The 12500-nt window shown below is 42.1% G+C and overlaps 1 long non-coding RNA gene across 2 annotated transcripts; it reads left to right on the top strand.

The window, feature by feature from the left end:
- The first annotated feature begins 1131 nt into the window (after positions 1-1131).
- LOC118803651 lies at positions 1132-6286 on the top strand. 2 transcript variants are annotated; one of them, XR_005006909.1, is made up of 3 exons: positions 1132-1153; positions 3729-3845; positions 6207-6286. It is a non-coding gene; the product is annotated as an uncharacterized LOC118803651 (long non-coding RNA). The 2 variants fall into 2 exon arrangements; XR_005006908.1 differs by lacking the exon at positions 1132-1153 and adding an exon at positions 3615-3637.
- The last annotated feature ends 6214 nt before the right edge of the window (positions 6287-12500 follow it).

Genomic DNA, 12500 nt, shown 5'->3' with positions numbered 1-12500 from the left:
AAACACACACAGACACACACAGACACACTAACACACACAAACACACACACACACATACACACACACAAACACACACACAAACACACACAAACACACATAAACACACACAGACACACTAACACACACACGAACACACACACACAAACACACACATACAAACACACATAAATACACACACAAACACACACATACACACAGACACATACACACACACACACAAACATACACACACACACAAACAGACACACTAACACACACAAACACACACACATACACACACACAAACACACACATAAACACAGACACATACACACACAGACACACATACAGACACACTAACACACACATAAACACACACACAGACACATGCACACACACAAACATACACACAGACACACACACAAACACACACAAACACACACAGACACATGCACACACACAAACATACACACAGACACACACACAAACACACATAAACACACACAGACACAGACACATACACACACACACAAGCACACACACATAAACACACACACAAACACACACACACACAAACACACACAGACACATACACACACACACACAGATTTACATTTACATTTACATCATTTAGCAGACGCTCTTATCCAGAGCGACTTACAAAAAGTGCTTTGTCTATCCAGAGAAAGAATCTTTGCTAGCTAAGATGCACTCACACACACACAAACACACACAGACACAAACACACACACACAAACACACACACACACAAATGCACTCTCACACACACACACACACACACACAAATGCACACACACACAAACAGACACATGAACACACTCACACACACGTACAAACACACACACTCTCACACACAAACACTCACACACACACACAAACACACTCACACACACACACACACACACAAATACACACACTCTCACACATACATACACACACAAACACACACACACAAACACACTCTCACACACACACATACACAAACACACAGACACACACAAACACACACACAGACACACACACACAAACACACTCACACACACACACAAACACAAACAGACACACACAAACACACACACTCACACACACACAGACACACAAACACACACACAAATACGCAAACACACACTCAGGACACACAGGAAGCTGAGAGGTGAGAGAATAATGTGATCTGGTGTAAAGTGAGTTTGTTCTCTAGTTCACCACCATGTAAGACAGTTTGTCTGGTATTGTCTGTGTTTTAGACTGAATCAGGGTAAGAGGTCAGACTCACCTGAACCCAGCTGTGTGTCCATGAAGAGTGACCAGTCAGAGGACAGATTTATAGACTTCAGAGATGATAACAGTTCTACTAAGTTCAGGTAAGAATGGTGTGAAACTGAAGAGTGAGATTATAAGATACTCCTACTTTCTCTCTGAACTCCAGTGTTCTTGATGGGAAAATGGTTCAAAGGCTTGAAGGTTCTGACTGACAGACAAACAGAAGCAGCACAGTCATAAAAATGTTTCACTCCATTCTTAGTTCATTATTCTGTAAATATATAACCTTACATGGAAAATAACAATATAACAGATTTAATAGCACGAGTCTTCAAATACATTGAACCTGGAAATTCTAGCAGAGCACACACACACACACACACACACACACACACTCACACACACACACACACACACATAAACACACACAGACACATACATACACACACACACACAAATGCACTCTCACACACACAAACACACTCTCACACACAAACAGACACAAACACACACACAAATGCACTCACACACACACAAACACAAACACACACACAAATGCACTCTCACACAGACACATGAACACACAAACACACGTACAAACACACACACTCTCACACACAAACACTCACACACAAACACACACACACACACACAAACACACACAAATACACACACTCTCACACATACATACACACACACTCTCACACACATACACACACACAAACACACACACACAAACACACTCTCACACACACACACATACACAAACACAAATAGACACACACAAACACACACACACACATACACAAACACAAACAGACACACACAAACACACACACTCACACACACACACACAGACACACACACACAAACACACACATAAACACACACAGACACACAAACACACACACACAAACACACAAAAACACACAAACACATACACACACAGACACACACAAACACACACACAGACACACAAACACACACACAAACACACACTCACACACACACAAACATACACACACACACACACAAACATACACACAAACACACACAGACACACAGACACACTAACACACACAAACACACACACACACATACACACACACGCACCCACACAAACATACACACAGACACACACACACAAACACACACACAAACACACACAAACACACATAAACACACACAGACACACTAACACACACACGAACACACACACACAAACACACACATACAAACACACATAAATACACACACAAACACACACAAACACACACATACACACAGACACATACACACACACACACAAACATACACACACACACAAACAGACACACTAACACACACACACATACACACACACAAACACACACATAAACACAGACACATACACACACAGACACACATACAGACACACTAACACACACATAAACACACACACAGACACATGCACACACACAAACATACACACAGACACACACACAAACACACACAAACACACACAGACACATGCACACACACAAACATACACACAGACACACACACAAACACACACAGACACAGACACATACACACACACACAAGCACACACACATAAACACACACACAAACACACACACACATAAACACACACAGACACATACACACACACACAAGCACACACACACAAGCACACACACATAAACACACACACAAACACACACACACATAAACACACAGACACATACACACACACACACAGATTTACATTTACATTTACATCATTTAGCAGACGCTCTTATCCAGAGCGACTTACAAAAAGTGCTTTGTCTATCCAGAGAAAGAATCTTTGCTAGCTAAGATGCACTCACACACACACAAACACACACTCACACACAGACACAAACACACACACACAAACACACACAAACACACACTCACACACAGACACAAACACACACACACAAACACACACAAACACACACACACAAATGCACTCTCACACACACACACACACACACAAATGCACACACACACAAACAGACACATGAACACACTCACACACACGTACAAACACACACACTCTCACACACAAACACTCACACACACACACACAAACACACTCACACACACACACACACACACAAATACACACACTCTCACACATACATACACACACAAACACACACACACAAACACACTCTCACACACACACACATACACAAACACAAACAGACACACACAAAACACACACACAGACACACACACACAAACACACTCACACACACACACAAACACAAACAGACACACACAAACACACACACTCACACACACACAGACACACAAACACACACACAAATACGCAAACACACACTCAGGACACACAGGAAGCTGAGAGGTGAGAGAATAATGTGATCTGGTGTAAAGTGAGTTTGTTCTCTAGTTCACCACCATGTAAGACAGTTTGTCTGGTATTGTCTGTGTTTTAGACTGAATCAGGGTAAGAGATCAGACTCACCTGAACCCAGCTGTGTGTCCATGAAGAGTGACCAGTCAGAGGACAGATTTATAGACTTCAGAGATGATAACAGATCTACCGAGTTCAGGTAAGAATGGTGTGAAACTGAAGAGTGAGATTATAAGATACTCCTACTTTCTCTCTGAACTCCAGTGTTCTTGATGGGAAAATGGTTCAAAGGCTTGAAGGTTCTGACTGACAGACAAACAGAAGCAGCACAGTCATAAAAATGTTTCACTCCATTCTTAGTTCATTATTCTGTAAATATATAACCTTACATGGAAAGAAACAATATAACATATTTAATAGCACGAGTCTCAAATACATTGAACTGAAATTCTAGCAGAGCACACACACACACACACACACACACACTCACACACACACACACACACTCACACACACACAAACACACAAAAAAACACACACACAAACACACACATAAACAAACACACATAAACACACACAGACACACACAAACACACACATAAACACACACAGACACATACATACACACACACACACAAATGCACTCTCACACACACAAACACACTCTCACACACAAACAGACACAAACACACACACAAATGCACTCACACACACACAAACACAAACACACACACAAATGCACTCTCACACACACAAACACACACACACACAAATGCACACACACACAGACACATGAACACACAAACACACGTACAAACACACACACTCTCACACACAAACACTCACACACAAACACACACACACACACACACAAACACACACATACACACACTCTCACACATACATACACACACACTCTCACACACATACACACACACAAACACACACACACAAACACACTCTCACACACACACACATACACAAACACAAATAGACACACACAAACACACACACACACACATACACAAACACAAACAGACACACACAAACACACACACTCACACACACACACAGACACACACACACAAACACACACATAAACACACACAGACACACAAACACACACACACAAACACACACAAAAACACACAAACACAGACACATACACACACAGACACACACAAACACACACACAGACACACAAACACACACACAAACACACACTCACACACACACAAACATACACACACACACACACACAAACATACACACAAACACACACAGACACACACAGACACACTAACACACACAAACACACACACACACATACACACACACGCACCCACACAAACATACACACAGACACACACACACAAACACACACACAAACACACACACAAACACACACAAACACACATAAACACACACAGACACACTAACACACACACGAACACACACACACAAACACACACATACAAACACACATAAATACACACACAAACACACACACATACACACAGACACATACACACACACACACACAAACATACACACACACACAAACAGACACACTAACACACACACAACCACAACACACATACACACACACAAACACACACATAAACACAGACACATACACACACAGACACACATACAGACACACTAACACACACATAAACACACACACAGACACATGCACACACACAAACATACACACAGACACACACACAAACACACACAAACACACACAGACACATGCACACACAAACATACACACAGACACACACACAAACACACATAAACACACACAGACACAGACACATACACACACACACAAGCACACACACATAAACACACACAGACACATACACACACACACACAGATTTACATTTACATTTACATCATTTAGCAGACGCTCTTATCCAGAGCGACTTACAAAAAGTGCTTTGTCTATCCAGAGAAAGAATCTTTGCTAGCTAAGATGCACTCACACACACACAAACAACACACTCACACACAGACACAAACACACACACACAAACACACACAAACACACACACACAAATGCACTCTCACACACACACACACACACACAAATGCACACACACACAAACAGACACATGAACACACTCACACACACGTACAAACACACACACTCTCACACACAAACACTCACACACACACACAAACACACTCACACACACACACACACACACAAATACACACACTCTCACACATACATACACACACAAACACACACACACAAACACACTCTCACACACACACACATACACAAACACAAACAGACACACACAAACACACACACAGACACACACACACAAACACACTCACACACACACACAAACACAAACAGACACACACAAACACACACACTCACACACACACAGACACACAAACACACACACAAATACGCAAACACACACTCAGGACACACAGGAAGCTGAGAGGTGAGAGAATAATGTGATCTGGTGTAAAGTGAGTTTGTTCTCTAGTTCACCACCATGTAAGACAGTTTGTCTGGTATTGTCTGTGTTTTAGACTGAATCAGGGTAAGAGATCAGACTCACCTGAACCCAGCTGTGTGTCCATGAAGAGTGACCAGTCAGAGGACAGATTTATAGACTTCAGAGATGATAACAGTTCTACTAAGTTCAGGTAAGAATGGTGTGAAACTGAAGAGTGAGATTATAAGATACTCCTACTTTCTCTCTGAACTCCAGTGTTCTTGATGGGAAAATGGTTCAAAGGCTTGAAGGTTCTGACTGACAGACAAACAGAAGCAGCACAGTCATAAAAATGTTTCACTCCATTCTTAGTTCATTATTCTGTAAATATATAACCTTACATGGAAAATAACAATATAACATATTTAATAGCACGAGTCTTCAAATACATTGAACCTGGAAATTCTAGCAGAGCACACACACACACACACACACACACACACACACACACACACTCACACACACACACACACACATAAACACACACAGACACATACATACACACACACACACAAATGCACTCTCACACACACAAACACACTCTCACACACAAACAGACACAAACACACACACAAATGCACTCACACACACACAAACACAAACACACACACAAATGTACTCTCACACAGACACATGAACACACAAACACACGTACAAACACACACACTCTCACACACAAACACTCACACACAAACACACACACACACACACACAAAACACCACAAATACACACACTCTCACACATACATACACACACACTCTCACACACATACCACACACAAACACACACACACAAACACACTCTCACACACACACACATACACAAACACAAATAGACACACACAAACACACACACACACATACACAAACACAAACAGACACACACAAACACACACACTCACACACACACACACAGACACACACACACAAACACACACATAAACACACACAGACACACAAACACACACACACAAACACACACAAAAACACACAAACACACAAACACATACACACACAGACACACAAACACACACACAGACACACAAACACACACACAAACACACACTCACACACACACAAACATACACACACACACACACAAACATACACACAAACACACACAGACACACACAGACACACTAACACACACAAACACACACACACACATACACACACACGCACCCACACAAACATACACACAGACACACACACACAAACACACACACAAACACACACACAAACACACACAAACACACATAAACACACACAGACACACAAACACACACACGAACACACACACACAAACACACACATACAAACACACATAAATACACACACAAACACACACAAACACACACATACACACAGACACATACACACACACACACACAAACATACACACACACACAAACAGACACACTAACACACACACACATACACACACACAAACACACACATAAACACAGACACATACACACACAGACACACATGCAGACACACTAACACACACATAAACACACACACAGACACATGCACACACACAAACATACACACAGACACACACACAAACACACACAAACACACACAGACACATGCACACACACAAACATACACACAGACACACACACAAACACACATAAACACACACAGACACAGACACATACACACACACACAAGCACACACACATAAACACACACACAAACACACACACACACAAACATACACACAGACACACACACAAACACACATAAACACACACAGACACATACACACACACACACAGATTTACATTTACATTTACATCATTTAGCAGACGCTCTTATCCAGAGCGACTTACAAAAAGTGCTTTGTCTATCCAGAGAAAGAATCTTTGCTAGCTAAGATGCACTCACACACACACAAACACACACTCACACACAGACACAAACACACACACACAAACACACACAAACACACACACACAAATGCACTCTCACACACACACACACACACACACAAATGCACACACACACAAACAGACACATGAACACACTCACACACACGTACAAACACACACACTCTCACACACAAACACTCACACACACACACAAACACACTCACACACACACACACACACACAAATACACACACTCTCACACATACATACACACACAAACACACACACACAAACACACTCTCACACACACACACATACACAAACACAAACAGACACACACAAACACACACACAGACACACACACACAAACACACTCACACACACACACAAACACAAACAGACACACACAAACACACACACTCACACACACACAGACACACAAACACACACACAAATACGCAAACACACACTCAGGACACACAGAAGCTGAGAGGTGAGAGAATAATGTGATCTGGTGTAAAGTGAGTTTGTTCTCTAGTTCACCACCATGTAAGACAGTTTGTCTGGTATTGTCTGTGTTTTAGACTGAATCAGGGTAAGAGATCAGACTCACCTGAACCAGCTGTGTGTCCATGAAGAGTGACCAGTCAGAGGACAGATTTATAGACTTCAGAGATGATAACAGTTTACTACTAAGTTCAGGTAAGAATGGTGTGAAACTGAAGAGTGAGATTATAAGATACTCCTACTTTCTCTCTGAACTCCAGTGTTCTTGATGGGAAAATGGTTCAAAGGCTTGAAGGTTCTGACTGACAGACAAACAGAAGCAGCACAGTCATAAAAATGTTTCACTCCATTCTTAGTTCATTATTCTGTAAATATATAACCTTACATGGAAAATAACAATATAACAGATTTAATAGCACGAGTCTTCAAATACATTGAACCTGGAAATTCTAGCAGAGCACACACACACACACACACACACACACACACACACACACACACACACACACACACTCACACACACACACAAAAAAACACACACACAAAAACACACATAAACAAACACACATAAACACACACAGACACACACAAACACACACATAAACACACACAGACACATACATACACACACACACACAAATGCACTCTCACACACACAAACACACTCTCACACACAAACAGACACAAACACACACACAAATGCACTCACACACACACAAACACAAACACACACACAAATGCACTCTCACACAGACACATGAACACACAAACACACGTACAAACACACACACTCTCACACACAAACAGACACAAACACACACACAAATGCACTCTCACACACACAAACACACACACACACAAATGCACACACACACAGACACATGAACACACAAACACACGTACAAACACACACACTCTCACACACAAACACTCACACACAAACACACACACACACACACACAAACACACACAAATACACACACTCTCACACATACATACACACACACTCTCACACACATACACACACACAAACACACACACACAAACACACTCTCACACACACACACATACACAAATAGACACACACAAACACACACACACACATACACAAACACAAACAGACACACACAAACACACACACTCACACACACACACAGACACACACACACAAACACACACATAAACACACACAGACACACAAACACACACACACAAACACACACAAAAACACACAAACACACAAACACAGACACATACACACACAGACACACACAAACACACACACAGACACACAAACACACACACAAACACACACTCACACACACACAAACATACACACACACACACAAACATACACACAAACACACACAGACACACACAGACACACTAACACACACAAACACACACACACATACACACACACGCACCCACACAAACATACACACAGACACACACACACAAACACACACACAAACACACACACAAACACACACAAACACACATAAACACACACAGACACACTAACACACACACGAACACACACACACAAACACACACATACAAACACACATAAATACACACACAAACACACACAAACACACACACATACACACAGACACATACACACACACACACACAAACATACACACACACACAAACAGACACACTAACACACACAAACACACACACACATACACACACACAAACACACACATAAACACAGACACATACACACACAGACACACATACAGACACACTAACACACACATAAACACACACACAGACACATGCACACACACAAACATACACACAGACACACACACAAACACACACAAACACACACAGACACATGCACACACAAACATACACACAGACACACACATAAACACACACAGACACAGACACATACACACACACACAAGCACACACACATAAACACACACACAAACACACACACACATAAACACACACAGACACAGACACATACACACACACACAAGCACACACACATAAACACACAGACACATACACACACACACACAGATTTACATTTACATTTACATCATTTAGCAGACGCTCTTATCCAGAGCGACTTACAAAAAGTGCTTTGTCTATCCAGAGAAAGAATCTTTGCTAGCTAAGATGCACTCACACACACACAAACACACACTCACACACAGACACAAACACACACACACAAACACACACAAACACACACACACAAATGCACTCTCACACACACACACACACACACAAATGCACACACACAAACAGACACATGAACACACTCACACACACGTACAAACACACACACTCTCACACACAAACACTCACACACACACACAAACACACTCACACACACACACACACACACAAATACACACACTCTCACACATACATACACACACACTCTCACACACATACACACACACAAACACACACACACAAACACACTCTCACACACACACACATACACAACACAATAGACACACACAACACACACACACACATACACAAACACAAACAGACACACCACAAACACACACACTCACACACACACACCAGACACCACACACAAACACACACATAAACACACACAGACACACCACACACACAACACACACACACACACACAAAAACACACACAAACACATACACCCACAGACACACACAAACACACACACAGGACACAGCACAAACACACACACAAACACACATCCACACAACACACACAACATACACACACCCACATCACAGAACATACACACAAACACACACAGACACACACAGACACACTAACACACACAAACACACACACACACATACACACACACAGACACACAAACACACACACACAAACACACATAAACACACACAGACACACTAACACACACACGAACACACACACACCAACAGCACACAGACAAACACACATAATACACACACAAACACACACAACACACAGACACATACACACACACACACTACACATACACACGACACACAAACAGACACACTAACACCACACAAACACACACACATCCACACACACAAACCACACACAAAAACACAGACACATACACACACAGACACACATACCGACACACTAACACACACATAACACACACACAGACCACATGCACACATCACACATACACACAGACACACACACACACACACACAAACACACAGCAGACACATGCACACACACAAACATACACACAGACAAGTGCAGCAGACACACGCACACCACACACAACACACACAGACACAGACACATACCACACACACACAAGCACACACACATAAAACCACACACACAAACACCACACGACACATAAACACACACAGACACATACACACACACACACAGATTTACATTACATTTACATCATTAGCAGACGCGTCTTATCCAGAGCGACTAACAAAAAGTGCTTTGGTTCTATCAGCAGAAAGAATCTTTGCTAGCTAAGATGCACTCACACACACACAATCACACACAGACACACAAACACCACACACAAACACACACACACACAAATGCACTCTCACACCCACACACAGCACACACACACACAATGCACACACACACAAACATGACACAGAACACACTCACACACCACGTACAAAACACACACACTCTCACACACAAACACTCACACACACACACAAACCCACCTCACACACACACACACAAATACACACACTCTCACCCATACAGATCACACACAAACACACACACACAAACACACTCTCACACACACACATACACAACACACAGACACACACAACACACACACAGACACACACACACAAACACACTCACACACACACAAACACAAACGACACACACAAACACACACACATCACACACACACAGACACACAAACACACACACAAATACGCAAACACACACTCAGGACACACCAGGAAGCTGAGAGGTG

The sequence above is a fragment of the Colossoma macropomum genome, unplaced genomic scaffold (genome assembly GCF_904425465.1).
Source record: "Colossoma macropomum unplaced genomic scaffold, Colossoma_macropomum, whole genome shotgun sequence".
Lineage (NCBI taxonomy): Eukaryota > Metazoa > Chordata > Actinopteri > Characiformes > Serrasalmidae > Colossoma > Colossoma macropomum.
This window is presented reverse-complemented; position numbering and strand designations above follow the sequence as displayed.